Below are 18,668 nucleotides of genomic sequence, written 5' to 3'. Positions count from 1 at the left end.
AAGTGACTTTTTTAAAAATACGATATATATATATATATATATATATATATATATATATAATATTAAAGGTTCCATTTTAATTTTTGTATGTGTTTCTGAGAAGTAAGCCTAGCAACTTGTGCATGCAAAGCAATTACTATCCCATTAGACAGCCAGATCCATCTTAATCATTTTCAAGGGTACACTTCAGGGGGATTAAGAACATTCACACTGTTGTGAAACCATAAGAACTGTCCATTTTCATATAGAGCTGCAATTCTTTTTTTTATCTTGAAAAACTTAAATTTTATACTCATGGTGCAATAATTTTCTTTCTCCCTTTCTCCAGAGTTTTATTAGTATACAATAAACTAATAAGAGCTACACAAAATTTTAAAAAGATGTGTGTCGTGAAAAATCAATAAGATTAAATGAGTGATTATGCTGTACAGAAATGAAATGTTTCCTGTTTAACTCTCTGGATAGATAGATAGATAATATGATAGATAGATAATTACACATTTTAATAAACACACATTTCCATCTGTCAAATGAAAAAGAAACTAAAAAGAAAATATGGCTGAGTAGATGGGGTAGTGTATAGATAAAGATCTTTTTTTAGGAAGATGGAATAGAACTTTTATTAGAGGCTAGATATCATAGATCTTGAAAAGTAATGAGACCCACTGAACTTGACATGTGTCTTTGGATAGAATGGTTTCATTTAAGCAAAATAGAAAGGTTTGTGTAAGAGATTTCATTAAGTGATCACCTGTTAATGATCATCTGGCTGATGTACTTACTGACAGGGCCAGGACCTAGCGACAAGGGTTGGAGAACTTAATTATGGCTCCAAACACAACTTTCTGGCCTGAAACCCCTTCACTGTCTTTGAGGGAGTGCAGATGGCTAAGAAACTCACAGGTACCTCCAGTTATCATAGTTTACAAGCTTCCAGTGGAAACTGAACAACCCCAAAAGTTTCAATTGAGTACACATAACGTATTCCCCCAAATTCTAGGTTTTATAGATTACAATTTATGCAGTGATTTGTAGTCAAGAAAGATGACATTTAACATCTTACAAGAACATGTGGTCGCATCAAACCACAATACTATGATGTTTTCATATCCTATAGAATTTCTAGAGGAAAGTACAAATTTGCTTTCATTAGTTTACTGCAAAATCAGCTGTCAGATGAGCTTAATTTAAAGATAATTATCCTTTTTGGTAATTGGAAACATGAGAATGATGTTGCAAAACACCCCAAAGTAAACAAACACAGTTGGTGGAGTAAATTAGTTTTGATTTACATATGATTTTATATGCCTAGAGATTTTGGTTTGACAGGAACTAACCTTTTTGAATACTAAAATGATTTTATTTCACCTTATTTTTTTAGGCTTGCCTACTATGTGTGTTATTGCTGCAAATTCACTTCTCCATACTTTCAAAAATTGCTGTGCTATCTTCTCTTTTGGTCATCAGAATTTCTAATGGAAAAATTAAATTCTAATGGGAGAAGGTGTTGTTAGTCTACAAATTATGTAGCAATGATCTCTTTTTGTGATAAATCTTATAATAAAAATTTGAACTGCAGGATGATGTTCCACAGTGAACACAATTCCTAAACAGAGACTCAGTTAAGTGGTCTTAAAATCAACTGGTTGGGAGAATAAACTGAATTGGGAAAGGGCTGGAGAGGGTGTGAGAAATTCTATGTGCCAAAGTTGTGAGACTATTGGTTTTGATACCACATGAGAAGATGAATAAAAATCCGAGCTTTCTTTTCTCCTCACCATACCAACATTTCCAAAATCTTTTAAATCTTTTTATAATTTAATCTTTAATTAAATCTTTTACAATTTATGTTTTAAAATCTTTTATAATTTAGTTGTATTTTACTTATGATGTTGATTGAAAGTGGACAGTTTATATCAGTAGTCCTAAAGTTTTCAGTTAGAGTCTAGTTATGTGCCTTAAATAGCTTCCACACTTAATATATAAGTATAGAACAATGTTTGTAAACTTGTTGTTATTGTTTTCTTGTTGGCACAAAAGAGTCTTGATCACTTTCAAAAAATTTTTTAATGTGGCAAGAATCTTTAGTCCACATAGGCACACAGTTTCTCAATCATAAACAATGTTTAGAGGTCTACAAAACTCTTAAATGACAACTGTATTCCCCAAAGTGGAATATAAAGCTCACAGAAGACTTTATATGTTTCAAGTCCATCCCTTTCAATTAAAACACATCCTAATTGTCCTGATATTTTCTTCTACTATTAGGTCAAAGTTAACATGACTTTCATACTATCTCAAAAATAGGTCACTCTGATATCTACCTCTATTCTACGTTGCTTCCCTTGTAATTGAATTCTGGATAACTTTTGAGTTCTTTGCCCTTCTATCCTAAGTCTTAGTAAATCAATTTTGAAATTGCATTATGATTTCTAATGTAATTTTTTATAAAAAGTTGATTAGTATATGTTTGCAGTAGATAATGGTTATAATTATGCAGTGAGTTAGTACATGTACATAGTCCATCATAGATATCAATTCTTTTCTCTTTCTCTTTTTTTATAGGCCCTGCCCTTCCCTGTTGTCCCTACGCCTTCCAACTCTTGGTTCATTTTCCATTTATAGAAGCTTTGCTTTTTCCCTCTTTCCCTTTCAATTCTCTTTTTCCTATCCCTTTCCTTTTCTTTACTCCTCTTGTTCCCCATCATTTTGAAGAACTCCCTACTTCCTATTTATCTTCTATTTTAGCCCCTCTTTTTTCCTCGTGTAAGAGAAACCAAGAAACATTTAAGTTTGTGTATTTGACTTGTTTCCCTAATACTATGGTCTCAAATTTCATCTAGTTTCCTATGAATGCCTCAAGTTTATCTTTGTGGCACTATAGCACTTCACTATATATAAATACCACCCTTTCTATATCCATTACTCTTTTCATAGGCAAACAGGCCATTTCTAAGATTTAGCTATTAAAATTCTGCTGCTATAAATATGGGTATTTATGTATCCCTGTAATATGATGTCTTTAACCTGAGAAGATACCTAGATGGGGAATATCTGTGTCAGCTGGTACTTCTATTAATAGTTAAAGTGTTATGGAATCTCCATACTGATATCCATAGTGTTTGTGTGGTGTACATCGCCATCAACAATGTAAAGAGTTACTTTTATCTTCACATGCTCACTATCATTTGTTTTATTTGATTTCTTGGTAATACTGATTCATTCTGGAATAAAATTATATGTCAATATTATTTTAATTTGTGCTTTTTTAATGGCCAAATGCTCAACATTTTTTCATGTAATTCTTGGTCATTTGTACTTTTTCTTCTGAAATATGTCTATTCATATTGGTTGAGTATTTTTTAAATTGAACCTTTATTTTGGAGGATTCAATGCTTTTTAATTCCTTTTTTTTTTTTTTTATCTGTACCAGGGATCGAACTCACGACCACCTGCTTGCAAGGCAGGTGCTTATGCCACTGAGCTAAATCCCCAGCCCCTAATTCTTTATATATTATAGATGATAGTCTTCTGTCTGCAAATAGTTGATAAAAATAGTTTTTCCATTTGTGAGTTATTTTTTCACTCTGTTGATCATTTCCTCTGCTGTGTATAAGGTTTTGAATTTTTAGAGGATTTTTAATTTGACATGATTTCATTTGTTGATGTTTGGAATTATTTATTGTACAACCTTGTTTTGTTCAAAGAGTCCTTGCCAATTCCTATGTCTTCAAGTTTTACCTAATATATATATATATTCTAGAAGATTGAATATTTCTGTTATAATATTTGTCTCAGTTACTTCCTTGTGATCAGGATACAATACCCAATATCCACAAATTAAATGAGGAAAGGTTTATTTTGGCCCACAGTTTTAGAGGTTTCAGCCCATAGTCTGTAGTCTCAAGGCAGGATGATATAGCAGAAGTGTACTGCAGAGAACTATTGCTTATAGCATGGCAAAAAAGCAGGAAGATCAAGGGAAGAGGAAAAGAATTCCATCCCTCCAAACCATGAACCCAGTGATACAACACTTTCAACAAAGCTTCACATCCCAACTCATATTTACTGACAAGCTCACCAGTGGACTAATTCATTGATAACTATTACCCCCTCCCATTTAATTGTCTCTCAAAAGCCCCATCTCTGAGTGCATTAGAATTTGGGGAAACATCTGTATAAACCATATGATTCTACCACTGGTCCCAAAAGACTCATGTGCAGCTCTATATAAAATGCATTTAGTTCATCTCTAAGAACTGTCAAAATTCTAGCAGTTTTACCAGTGAGGAAAAGTCCAAGTACAGCATCTCCTCTGTGATGTAAGGCAACTCCTAACTACAAGCCACTGTAAAAATGAAAAGAAAGTTAAGCACCACTGGCATATAAAGACACAAAGTAAAGGTTTCCCTTCCAAAAGGGAGAAATAGGAGAGTAGGAAGAAATGGGATCAAAAAGAGACTGAAATCCATCAGAGAAAATATTAAATCCTATAGTTCCATGCCATTACCCAGGGAAATTTGTGGCAAGATATAAATATCAAAGGGCTTAGGCAGGTCTGCCTCTCCAGCATTACTGGTGATGATTGTAGCCTTCATGGCTTTCTTGAACTGGCTTTGCTTACTTCTTGTGGCTTTTCTCAGAGAGTCCACATTTCTGGCTCTTTGAATATCCCAGAGTGTCTACTGCACTAGTTTCATCTTCACAATTTTACAAACTACCAACTCACAGGATGTGTATCCTTATCTCTAAACTTCTCAAATCTAGGTGGAACCCTGTTTGACCCCACAGTTCCTGCATCCTGCATGAATCTAAACCCTGCTGCAAGAAGGAGCACTAGCTGAGATCTTGTTGATGGCTGCAGAGGCCTCTGATGGCTGGGTGACTGAGCATAGTGAATTAAATTCAAAAGAATAAATTTCCATTCCCTAAACTGCTCCCATTCCAGACCATACCTGTGGTGACCTCTTGTCTAAGCAGCCTTTCATCTTTGTAATTCTGAGCCAACAAAAGTTAAGTCCTGCTGGTTCTTGTGATACCCTCAGGCTATCTTTTATTTTCTTTCTTTTTCTTTTTCTTTTGTTTTCTTTTCTTTTCTTTTTTTTTTTTTTTTTTTTTTGTCTTTTTTGAGACGGTGTCTTGCTATACAGTTCAGGCTGGCCTTGAGCTCACTTTGTAGCCCAGGCTGATCTCAAACTTTCAGTGATCCTCCCACTTCAACCTTCTGAGTTCTGGGATTACAAACATGAGCCACCATGCCCGGCTCAGGCTATCTTTTCTATTGCCTGTTCCAAAATAGTTGACTTTTTCATTCTAATACTTTCAGCTGAAAGTTTGCTGAACCTCTTTGCAGACCCAAATTTGTTGGAGCTTCCTTTCTAGTAAAACCCAAGACTTTTAAAATTGTCCTATTCAGCCATTTTCTTTGAATTCTCAAATCAGAGCTGGCTAAAAGTCCCAAACAGTAGCCATGCCACTGCCTCACATTAGAGTTTCTTGAAATTTCTTTCACTCGATTAATTAGTTCACCAACTTTAATGTCAGTATGCCACAATATTTCAGAATGGGAGCAAAATCTAGACAAATTTTCTGTCACGTATAACGCACACAGCCTGGAGTCCAACTGCTGATTAACTCTTTGTTCTTAACTGAAACCTCCTAGGTCTGATATTTACAAATATATTTTTATCAGCTTTCTTGTCTTCTGAACTCTGACTGTAATCTCCCATTAGGCTCAGCTTGCAAGCATTCCAGGGCTGCTTCTTAATCAAATGGTCAGATTAATTGCAATGACCCCACTCCTGGTACCGAAGCCTGTTTTGCTTTCTCATTGCTGGGATATAGTACCCGACACTCACAAATGAAAGGAGAAAAGTGTTTTTTTTTTTTTTTTTTTTCACAGTCTGTAGATGTCTCAGTCCATACAGGCTGATTCGAACACAGGGTGTTTGGCTGAGAGGCAGAGAAGATTGTTGCTTATGCATGACTGCAAAGCAAAGAGAAACAGATCAAGGAAGGAAGAAATGAGCTATACACTTTTAGGCTACACACTAAACTCCTTCAATCAAGGTTCACCTCTCAAATCACATTTAGCTATAGATTCATCAGAAGACTAATCCACTTATTAAGTATCGTAACCCATGATCCAATCACTTCCCCACTTATGAGCACATGAAGCTCAGATCCACTTACAAGCACATGAGGCTTTGATGAGACATATAGATATAAACCATACAATGTTTATGTCTCTGATCATTTTGATTTTACTTGAGTATAAGGTGAGATATATATAAGTCTAGGATTAATCTTCTTCACATGGATATTTGATTTTCCCAGAACCATTTATTTATTTATTTATTTATTTATTTTGTCTTTTTCCTTTTTATCGGTACCAGGGATTGAACTCACGACTGCCTGCTTGCAAGGCAGGTGCTTATGCCGCTGAGCTAAATTCCCGGCCCCCAGAACCATTTATTAAAGACGGTATTTTTCCTCCAGTGCATGCTTTTGATTTCTTCATCAAATATCAAGTAGTTAGATTTTCCTACAGTTGTTTCTATTTCCTCTAATCTTTACCAGTATCTTCATGTCTCTTTTGTGCCAGTACCATGCTGTTTTAAGCATGGTAGTACAACTTCAAATCTGGGATTGTGATACCTTCTGTTTTGGTTTTGTTATCCAGTGTTAGTTTGGCTATTTTGAATCTGTTCTGGTACCAAATGATTTTCGAGATCATTTTCTCTAACTCTATGAGGAAGACTGTTAGTATTTTGATATTAATTGAATTAAGTTTATGTGTCACTTTTAGAACTACAATTACTTTGATTATATTGATTCTTTCTATCCTGGAATAGGGTTTCCTTTTTTACAATACTGGTAGAATTTTAGGTGAGTGTAACCACAGCCTACAGGTTAATGTTCATGTTGCTTGCTGTCTTGTAATTGTCAGTAATGGGATGAGAGTACTTTTTATCAGAAGTCTGCAAAGTATAGCACCTCTGACATCACCAGCCAAAATTTGAGCACCAGTGCCAATAGACACTTAGTATACAGATGATAGCATCAAGCTCCACTCCTTTGAGCTCCCCAAGAACAAAGGCTTGTAGCACCATTTTCAGTTATCTGCAGCTCTTCTGGCAGATTCTATGCCTTAGTTATGGTTCTGCATGGCAACACAGAACTATGTCAGTCTCCACTAGTTGCCACTAGTCACCATGAGTCACTGTCAGTCAATGCTGGTTGATGCTAGATACTGTTTCTGGTCTCCAGGGTCTCTGATGCCAGCCTGGAACATGTCAGTCCTAGTAAATTCTAGTGTTATCAGTTCCTTTTATTTAAGATCACTAAGCCCACAAGACACAAGATAAAAGTTATGAATACACAATAGAACCACCTGGATGAGGCCATTATTAGTACTATGGTGCAACACAGGGTGTTAGGGCTTAGTAGGGAGCTCTCATGAAGCATTTTGAGGAGTGTGTGGAAATGCTACTCAAATAGAGCAGGAGAAACTTTTGCAAGTACTTTTTTTTTTTTTGCTTTATGCAGACCTGTTTGAGGACTTTTGGAATGATGACAGATGGAACAGATTCATCATGTCATTCTAGGGTGGAGTCACTAGAAGTACCTGACTGATAGAATGATCTGGGATAGGTCTGTGTTTCAAATTTTGAATATTTAGTGTGATGTTGGCTGTTGGTTTGTCATAGATGAATTTTATCCAGATTGAGATATACACCATTGATTCCAGTTATCTATAGGTTTCTTTTATCATGAATGGATGTGGGACTTTGTCATGCACTTTTTCTGTATATATTGAGATGATTGTATGATTTTTGACCTTGGTTCTGTTGACATGGTGTATTGCAGCTATTGATTTGCTTATATGGAACCATCCTTGAATCCTTGAGATGAATCCTACTTGTTTGCCAGTATGTTATTGAGGACTTTTGCATTTACGTTCATTAGGGAACTTGTAGTTCTCTTTTTATTGAGTCTTTCTCTGGTTTCAGTATCAGGGCAATACTTGCTTCCAGAGATGAATTTGGGAGAACTGTTTTCCTTTCAATTTTGATCCGGCCTGCGGATCAATCTATGGGTCTCAACCTGGAGAGGGGATCGGGGATGGGGGCAGGACAAGAGAAAAGAGAGATGGAGACAGGATGAGATTCCAATCGAGTCTCATTTATTTTTAAAATGGCTACAACTTATATAGGGTGGGGGGCGGGCCATAGGCAGGAAGAAGGCTTAATCTGATAGGTCATCATCATATCCGGATATATGATGTAAGCAGGAGAGGATTATGGGTAATGTAGGCAGGCTGAAATAGGAAGTTTGTTTGTCATGTGCATTGCAGGCAAGGGGAGGATCATGGGAAATGTAGGCTGACACACAAAATGCCCTCAGGCAGGAGGGGCAGGGCAGCAGCAGCTATTCAAAACCGCTCCCTACACAATTTGATTAAAGAGTTTGACGAGTAGTGGCGTTAGATGTCATCTAAATTTCTTGTAGAATTTAGCAATGAATATATCTGTTCTTGGGCTTTTCTTTGTTGGTAAGTTTTTAATTACATTTTTAATTTCATTGACTGATAATAGGTTATTTGGAATTTTTATATCTTCAAATTTGATAGTACATATGTATCTAGGAATCTGTCCATTTCCTCTATGTTTCCATTTGGGGTAAAGGTTCTCAAAGTAGGTAATTATGATCATTTGGATTTCAACAGGATTCATTGTGATTTCACCCTTTACATTTCTAGTTGCATAACTTTGAGCCTTTTCTTTCTTTTTCTGATAAGCTTTGCTAAGTGTTTATCAATTTAATCTTTCTAACAACCAACTCTTTGATTCATTTATCTTTTGTAAGGTTTTCTTAGTCTCAATTTCATTAAATTTTGCTCTGACCTTTATAATTTTCACCCTGGTATGAGCATTGGACTTGATAGAAGTTTGAGTTTCAATATTAGGTTGTGTATTTGAGCTTGCTCTATTTTCCTGATATAATATTTCACCGCTATTAATTCCTTCTTATGATTACTTTTATTGCATCTCATATGTTTTGGTATGCTGTATTGGCATTATCATTTAGCTGTAGATACTGTTTACTTTCTTCTTCAATTTCATCCATCTCCCATTGGTTGTTCAGGAGGGTGTCATTTAATTTCCATGTGTTTATGTAGTTTTGTGTTTTCATTTGCCATTGACCTTCAATTTCACTGCATGTAATCTAAAAATATGCATGGGGCAATTTGAGTTCTTTTACACTTACTAAATCATGTTCTATGGGCTGGTATATAGTCTATTTCTTAGAAAGCTATTTTGGAGAAAATGACATCTTAATAGGTAATACTGATTTAGTATCATCTTGTTTTGAAGTCTCATCTAGCTTTTGTCCTTCTGTCTCCAATGGTCTAAATAGGCTGTATCTTATTGGATTTTATTATGTACGATAGTATAAGCAAAAACCTCTTAAAGACAAGGAGATTATACGGAAACCATTGTTCATTTTCTGTTAGTCGATTCTAAATACTCTGTAATGCTGTCATTCTCTTGAATGGTTTTACATTGTTTTGATATACTTAATGCTACAATATACGAAGTTGTACTCAAGGATTTCAAAGAAAGAGACAATATGGTAACTACTTTTAGGTTAGGATTATCTGGTGGTGAAACACTATTCTGCTTACATGGTTATGTTTTGATCTGCGCTGTTTCGTTGTTATGCCCTCTTTTATCTCAATCTCCATTATTTACTTTTTTATCTTTATCCTTTTAATTAAAGGAAAAAAATAGCAGGATATATTATAGTAACCCACTTTGACTTTTCATTACCTTGATTTAAAGCCCTGTATTACGCTCACCATCTGGTTTTTAACTGATGTTCCCCTATTCTGTTTTGCTGGATAGTATCAGGTTCGAAAGTTTAGGCATCAGCTGTAAAGATAATGAGATTCATTATGACGCCCATTCTTGTTGACTTTTATCTACTTTTGAAGACCTACAATGTCTCCAATGTTTTGGTTTTGTCAGTTTTATTCTTTACTGTTTTGTTCAATTGTATTATAACTAACGATATAGGCAATTCTATTAGAGATAGCGGGAGGCATTATGGTAACCATTGTTGATCACCTTGTATTATGTTTTTGCATTATCTATTATGTCCACCATTTTGACTTGAACGATTCTGTTCTGTTATGTCACATTTGGTTTTACTCTCTTCCAAAAAGGTAATAAGAACCGTGGGAGCAATGAAACCCAAAATGTGTAATAGTCATGGTACAAAAGAGAGGAAAAGAAAGTGCTCCAAACTATATAACTGCATGTATATTTAAGTGTATAAGATAGAAAATGATATCACAGAGTTCTATTGGATCAATGAACAGAACTGTTTGCAGTATCATTGATGGAATGTCCACTTTACAAGCTTTAATTTTGTGACTTAAACAATTATGTCTAAGATGACAATATGTAATCCATTAACTAGTGATTTCCTACTGTTCATTTTTTTCTGTAAATCTGTATAACTTGTACCCTTTCCCTGCTTTTTTTTTCTTTTCTCCTTAAATAAAATTTAAAGAAAAGAAATAGTCCAAATGCTCATTAATGTATAAATGAATGTATAAAAAATGTGGGATTTTTTAGTACAAGGAAAATTACTTGTTAGACTTTCTTGTGCAATAGAGAAGCAAAAGGAAAGAAAAAGTGGCCTTTACTGAGGATGTGGAGAGGAGCACACTACTGCTGAGATTAGGCATTCTCTTCTGCCAGAGACAAACATGGCAGGAGGTTTTATGACTCTGACTGGAAGCAACTCTTGGGGTGAGCATTGATGACACATGAGGAACTGATTGGCATTCCCTTCTTTTACACAGGGAAGGAAAGAGGAAGTTGTAATCAGCGTTGAAGGGGAAGGAGGAAGAAGCAGTTGTAAGGGTAAGTGTTTTTGCTTTGTCCTTCTGCCATGTTAGACCACTGCCATAATGTCCAGTAACTTATACTAGGGCAGAAACCTTTCTATACTCAGTCATAAACAAGCATAAATTTGAACATTTATAGCTAAATAGATGAACCTTAAGACCACACTTTTAAGTGAAATCGATTTGATACGTATGTGTAAGTCTCACATTCTTTCTATTTGAAAGCATAAATAAGAACCAAAATGTAGAACAGGTATTGTAAAATAGGAAGTAATTTTTCAAAAGGAAAGGAGAAGTGATGGGGGGAAGTAGAAGAGAAAAGAAAAATAAGACAAAAAAGATAAAAGGTAAATGAAACTTTGTAAATGAGAGGAAGAGAAGTAAAAGAGAAGGTAGAGAATGGGAAAAAAAGAGAGAAACTAATATATCATGTACTGGTACAAATTTCCTATGATGAACGTAATCATTATATCTAAAATGCACCAATAAATTGTATTAAAAATAATAAAATTAGGCAAAATTTTGAAGGAAAAAAAATTATATTTCAAGTCTGCTGTGGCTAAGGCAGATCTGTCCTGGAGCTGCACTGGGGCAGGAAGGACCTTCCAGCTGTTATGGAGACAACCTATTGGGACTCCCTGGGCAGAAGTAACTACTTCATTATGTCTACTGAATTTTATGGAAATGGCATCATGAAATGACTGCTGCCACTTTTAAGAGTGTTCTAGGAAACCAGAGGGCATTGATAACAGACAACTCGGATATGAGACCTTTGAAGATAGCAGTAAGGCTGATCCCTCTCTGATCTTTGTCCTGGCAGAGGAGCCATTCCAGCTAACTCTTGGAGAAGCCTTCGCAGCAGTACTTGAGCAGCCCAAAGTTGGGGGTGGGGTGTTGTGACTGTCAGCTTAGGTATGGCTCAAATTAGTACAGCTTAGACAGCAGCCAAAAAAGCAACCCAGAGGTTAGAAAGGCTAGAAAGACTGTGGGTTTTTTCCCCCAGGGTAGCCTAGAGGAGGCCAAAGGCAAACCAAAGGTGGGTGAGTGACAGCTATCAGTAGAGTCATTCTCTTCTGACTGTCAGAGGCAAAAAGGAAGTGTTGGGTTTTCTTTCTTTTCTATCTCATAATGAGGTCTTTTCTGTGACCTAGGAATATCTTACCTGAAAAGAATTCATAGAACAGAATACATTACATTATTTGTTTGTAAACAGAATAAGATTTCAAACTTTTCAGTGTTTGGCAATCTGAATGCTTATTCCTTATCACAATATTTTAAATCACAATAATTTTAAATATACATTTTAATAAATGGTAGGGCTAACTCATCAATATTTTCTCTTCATTAGATTCACATGGTTATTATTTATTTTTACCAGAAATAAAGCCTGTTAAGATAAAATTATAATAACTTATTAATAATATCATTTGGCTTCAATTACATAAAATATATTGATTTAGAAAGAACATACATCATCAAAATATTCTCTTTCTGTTCAAGAATTAGGTATGTGACCTTTTAGTAATCTATTTTTATATGATGCTCAATGATATTTAATGACTTTGCATATTTTGTTAATTTTATTCTTTTTTAGTATATCATGTTTTTTTCTTAAAATGCATGCTATAGTCATATATTCAAATAAATATAAGTGGCTACATTATGCTCTGAAATGAAAAATGTCAAAATTTTGCAGCTGATTTTTTTCTTTCTCACAGCACATTTATAATACCAGTTGCTAGCGGGGATGGTGCTGGGCAGAGAATCCAACTGGAGCATCTGGTTTCTCACTACCCATAATCTGACTGCTAAATCAGTGCCAAATATTTTCATATTTCAGTTCAGCAGCGCCCATTTCCAGTCTCACTTCCTGTATTAGATAACACTAGTTCCTGCACCAGAGAAGCTTATTAGGCAATGGTGTAACACAAAAATTTTACTTCTTGTGTATGTATCAGTTCAATGTGTATAATTTAGTAAGTCAAAAATTCTCCAAATAACGATATGGGGATAAAACATCATTCTGTTTTGTGGCCTGAATCTTAAATATCTGGTTTTCTGTGTTGCTCTGGAGTTTGTCACCATTTGAGGGAGGAAGAAAAGGTAGGAGACTCTGTATGGGAGAATGTTGTAGCTTTAGAAGTTATACTTATTATTTTTGCTTATGTTGCAGTCTCATGTTATTTTTAACTGCAAGAAAAAAATGTGAAAATAGTCTAGCTGTGTGGCTCCAGAAAAAACAAAAATGTGCATAAGTTGTATAACACTTATTCATTAAACTGCCATTTCTGATATTTTGGTGAGTGATTCTACATCCACTGAGGTATTAGCTGTCAGTGTTAAGGGCCACAGAGGTCCATAGCCTGATATGAAAGGGAAGGTAGGAGTTTAAGGCAATGATTGTCAGGTTTTGCAGGGTATGATGGTGCACAGCTGTAATCCCTGAACTCTGGGAGGCTGGGCCAGCAGGTTAAGCAACAGATTAACTCAGCGAGACTCTGTCTGAGAATAAAAATATTAAAAGCCTGCTGAAATAACTCAGGTTGAACGCCTGGGTCTCATATCCTACTACTGAAAAAAAAAATGATTGCCAGCTTTCTGAATAGAATTTGAAAGAATTAAAACATCTTATAAATCAATGGCTTAATATAGTTAGAATCTGCAATTACTTCTGAATCTTAAATAGTAATATTATATTAAATAATCTGAGTCTACATAACACGTGCTACAGGTTGTGTGACTTGAAAGACAAAAATGATTTTCTAACAGGTATAGAGGTGGGAAGTACAATATGTTGGTGTCCCCAGGTTGGATTCTGGTGAGAATACTCAGCTAGGCTAGCAAACAGTTTACTTATAGCTATGTCTTTATACAGCTTCTCTTTTGTACACAAAAAGAGAGTGGGGGAGGGAAGAGCCAGAGTGAAAAGGTAGAGGGGAGAAAGGATGAGAGAAAAATAAAGAGATAGAGAGAAAAACAAAGGGAGAGAGAGGAGAGGAAGACAGAGGAGGAAGAGGGAGAAGACGGAGTGGGAGGCAGAGATTATATTTTTTCACATTTTGTCTTTTTGAAAGACACTCATCTTGTTGGATGGAAAAATCACCCATATGGCTTCATTTAACCTTAATTCCTAAAAGTCCTATATCCAAATACAGCTATATTGGTGGTTAGGACATTAATATGTATATATACTAACTGAGGGAGAACACAATTGAGTCAATACCAAGTAACAATGGCCCAAAGAGACTTTTTAATACATCAACTCAGCCTTATTAATGTTTCAAACGGCACAAGGCAGTGTCTGATGAGATAAAATTTTTCAGATCTGTTTTAAACTTTACTGGATACTTTAAATTGAATTCCAAATTTTCTTATAGAACCTCCTTTTTTTTGCTTACTGACTATATTCAGTGGTCTGAAATTATTTCTTCTCTGTCCATGTTTGATGATCTTGGAGATATAAAGTACAGATTTTACAGATCATCTTCTGTAATTGGTTTGTGGTTAGCTGGTTCTTTTGGAGCTGTTCTTAATTTGCTGGCTGATCATGTTTCTGAGTATCCGAGGTTAAAGTTCATATCCAGAATGATGAGATTCATCAAGAAATCTGTGATCTTGTAGGTTCTCGTTAAGTTGGTGAAAGGGGGGAAAATGTGCTACATCAAAATATGCCACTTTAACATAAGGATTTACTTTGAGCTTTTGAAAAATAATAGGTGCAGTAAGGCTACACTGATCTTCCCACCTTTATCCCGTGAGCAGGAGATTAATCGACTGTGGAAAAGATGTCTGTCAGACACGAGGAGTGGATGCTCAGATAATTCTATACAAATATACTCTATTAAAATGACTTACCTACCCCTTTTCTCTCCATAGGTTTAGTACTTTTCCAAAAGGTTATCTTTATTTAACCAAGTACATAAGCACTTGAGTCTTTATTTTCTTCTTGAGGTTCCCTTGTACATAATTTTCTCCTGCTAATTGATTGCATGCTAGTTTAACTCTTTGGCCTATCTGAAATCTCTCTGAGTGGACATGAAGTTTTATTTTCCCTATGATGATTAGTCCTTTCACGTGGTAATGAAGGCTATCTAAACAGTAACTGAAGATATTATAATTCTCAGATGTGTTATCAACACCACTGTTAACACTCTTTGTAATATAATTAAATATGAGAAGTTTTTGGAACATTTGTGATTATAAATTATGGCCTGATTTCCCAAAAGGAAATTATGGAACCTGCTGTCAGATAATCTCAGTGCCTAAATTCAACAAAATTATAGTCAGAATTTTAAAAATAATTTTCTTGTATGGTTTCACGGCACAAATTAAATCAAAATATAACCAGTACATACATAAACAAATTAAGAATTGTTACAGTGAGTTGTAGAAAGAAAAACCCTCCAGTAGTTTAACACAATGAGTTGGAAGTTAATTAATGAATCAGAACTGGAGGAGAGTAAACCAATTCAGAGTAATAACTGATAGATATTGCCTCTATGAGATTTATGAGACAATTCATGACTACCTTAATACAAAAAGGAGAGATATTCAAAGAATATCTCTGCTGAAGGAGATATTGAATAAAAAATCACTAATTCTTAATATAATTGTAAACCTATTATATGTTATAAATGGCATGGCCTTGAAATTTTAGATTATATCAAAAGACTTTTCAGTAGTTCAAGTACAGAACAAAATTCAAGAGAGAAAGAGAGAGAATAAAAGTATACTGAATGTGTGGATGTGCCTCTAGGTGGTATTTGTGCATGATTTACAACAATTTTAAAGAAAAGATAGCCGGAGGTTTAGCTCAGCGGCGATGTAAATACCTGCTTGGCAAATGCAAAGTCGTGAGTTCGATCCCCAGCTCGCGCGCGCGCGCACACACACACACACACACACACACACACACACACACAGATAGAAGAGCAGGAAAAATCCAGTTGAGGAGATTGACCTCCAAGTCATTCTGAATCTACATGGCCCCTACAGTAAGAAGATGGTTGCCTCATTGACATCAGCACTACCGAAGTGTTATCTAGTTATCCAACTTGGCTTGGGGCAGTATCACAGCTTGGCAGTTATGTGAAAATCTGAGCAGTGTGATCTCAAAAGACCCCAAAACTGATATTTGTGTAGAAGAGTAAATTGAGTAATGAAAATTTGGGGATTATTTTATAGGAGAAATAGGGAATAGATTCAGTAACATTCATCTTGGAATAAGACAATTTAGAGTTGATAATAATGGTTGATTCATTTAATTAAAATATTTAATATTGAGCCAGGGGTGGTGGCTCACACCTGTAATCCCAGCACTGGGGAGGCTGAGGCAGGACGATCCTTGGAAGTTCGAGACCAGCCTAGGCTACAAAGTGAGCTCAAGGCCAGCCTGAACTGCATAGCGAGACACCATCTCAAAAAAGACAAAAAAAAAAAAAATAATAATAATATTGAAATTGGTTTGTAGGTGTTAGATTAGGATTCTTTACATTTATAAATTAGGCTTGTTTAGCAACCCAGCTGATTTCTGGGGACTCTTCTATGTCAATCATCTTATAATTGTAAAAGATAAAGATTATAATTGTAAAAGATAAAGATATCTGATCAGTGTAAAGAATTAGAATCCTAATGATTAAGTTCATTTTAACACATCATAATATACAAAATTGTATTATAATTGGATGGGAGTATGGTTTTCAGATAAAACATAATGTTAAAAATCCTGTATCTGCCAGTTACAAGCATGTGATAACTGACAAATTAAACTTTCTCTATTTGGTTTTTGTTTATTGTCTTTTTGATACAGAGTTTCACTGTGAAACTCAGGCTGGCCTTGAACTCAGTGATCCTTCTACTAGAGCTCCCTAGTGCTGGGATTGCATTTATGTACCACCACACCCAGAATGACTCAGTTTTTCCATCTGTAAAGCACCCAAATCATAAGACCATCTTGAGGAATAAATGAATTAGTAGATTATTTAAAATATGACCAATAACACTCTTCAGATAGAGAGTAAATAGTTCATAAATGTTAGCCATTACTGTTGAAGTTGTTGGGAAGTAGAAGAGATTATCTCATAAATAATCACATATAATGCGAGGCACGAATAGGTCTCACTTTTTGGGTAGGAATATATGAGTCTGTGATTTCTTCTCAGTATTGAAGCCCAAAGGGAAGAAAATAATCATGTCTATGATGGTTCTGGGTCTTCCTGCCCCTATTCTATGGGAGGAGGAAGAGAGAGGAGTAACGGTTGTGCTCTCCTTTACTGTATTCTTGATTTCTAAATAGTACGTACAAATATGCAATGAAGCATGAGTACTTTCTGCCAGAAACAGTTACAGAGTAAACTATATTGGAATGTCAGCCACTGGATTCAAGCCACTTATGCTTTGTAAGGGGCTGAGGGGCAGTGGAGTTCTAGTCTCAGAGTCCAGGGGCTAGAGCAGAGCACAGGCACTGAATGCATCCTCCTCCATACTTCGCTTTTGAGTCACCAACTTGCAGTGAAACCCTGGAGCTACCTCGTCATACAAAGTAAACCTCTGCATTTAAACTTACCAGCCAATCACAAGACCAGCTTGTCTACTTTCCAAATTGAACATTTGCCATGCAAAAGCCAAGCTAATTTTCTTTTTCCCTTTCATAGGTTTTTGTTTGTACCTTTCCAACTACAATGATCAAGATCTCCCAACTGATCCTTTATCTCTGAAAACAAGTAGTAAAGCACTTCTCTTTTTTAAAATCATAGTTCCTTTTCTATGCAGAGATTTCAAATATTTGTTGACAAAATATAAGCAATTGTTTAGAAATGGTGAATATACTAGATACTGTTAAATTAACAATTGTTTTGTCAATTTCTACTGTGTTCCTTTGTTGAAACTTGGTACTATTTTATAAATGCTTATAAAGAAGTTTTTTGAATCTGATCTCAGTGAAAATATTAATAATTTTAACACACATACTTATTTCAATTCCTCATATAGTTGTAGGCTCACATATATCAGATGTACAAAAATATTAAATTAATGGACAACCTGACTAATTACTGAAATTATCTAATACAACAACTAATAATAATAATTTTTCATAAGTAGCATTAAAATATCTTAATATTATTTTGGTGTTTACTGTGATAAGTACCTAAAATGCACTCTCTTACTAGTCCTCACAACAAATCTATGCAATATGTATTATTATTATTCTAAGTTTACAAATAAAAATCTGATAGAGACAACACTAGTTGTACTAGGTCATATCTATACAACGGTTTTTGTAGTAAATTTTTATCTTAATACTAAATTTGTAAGATCTTTTCCAGTTCTCAGTCTCTTATAGTTCTTGTGAATATTGTCTCAACATTGCAGAATACTAAACAACATGAATATATAATCCTAGGACTTTCAACTGTCTCCAAGTTTCTGAATGATTGTTGGAGACTGTCTTAAAAATAAAGTATTATTATTTCAAGAAAATATCAAGATTTATTTATAGAGCATGTAACTTTGAACTTTTAATAAAACAGACTAAATTTAGCCTGCTTTACATTGGAATACAGATATTTCCCCAAATAGAATAGCCTAATGGTTAAGATTGTGATCCTGGAGAACTGAGCTCAAATTGCTGCATTTGTGGCTGTAAGTATTAGCAAGCTGTTTAATCTCCCTCTGTTTCAGTTTCTGCTCATGTAAAATACAGCTATAATAAGCCTTTTCTTGTAGGAAAAATGAATGTACATTGTGATAG

At 35.0% G+C, this 18,668-nt stretch overlaps 1 long non-coding RNA gene across 1 annotated transcript in view; it reads left to right on the top strand.

Annotated features, from left to right (window-relative positions):
* The window catches only part of LOC134475898 (uncharacterized), a 49,488-nt gene that overhangs the window by 9,272 nt on the left and 21,548 nt on the right, over nucleotides 1–18,668 (top strand). Inside the window, exon 2 of the long non-coding RNA XR_010047224.1 lies at nucleotides 10,874–10,934. This is a non-coding gene — a long non-coding RNA (uncharacterized LOC134475898). The remainder of the gene's footprint in view (nucleotides 1–10,873; nucleotides 10,935–18,668) is intronic.

Source organism: Cavia porcellus, unplaced genomic scaffold (genome assembly GCF_034190915.1).
Source record: "Cavia porcellus strain 051 isolate PalLab524CR breed Dunkin Hartley unplaced genomic scaffold, mCavPor4.1 scaffold_5, whole genome shotgun sequence".
Classification (NCBI taxonomy): Eukaryota; Metazoa; Chordata; class Mammalia; order Rodentia; family Caviidae; genus Cavia; species Cavia porcellus.
The sequence above is the reverse complement of the archived record's forward strand: the minus strand, read 5'-3'. Positions and strand labels throughout refer to the sequence as shown.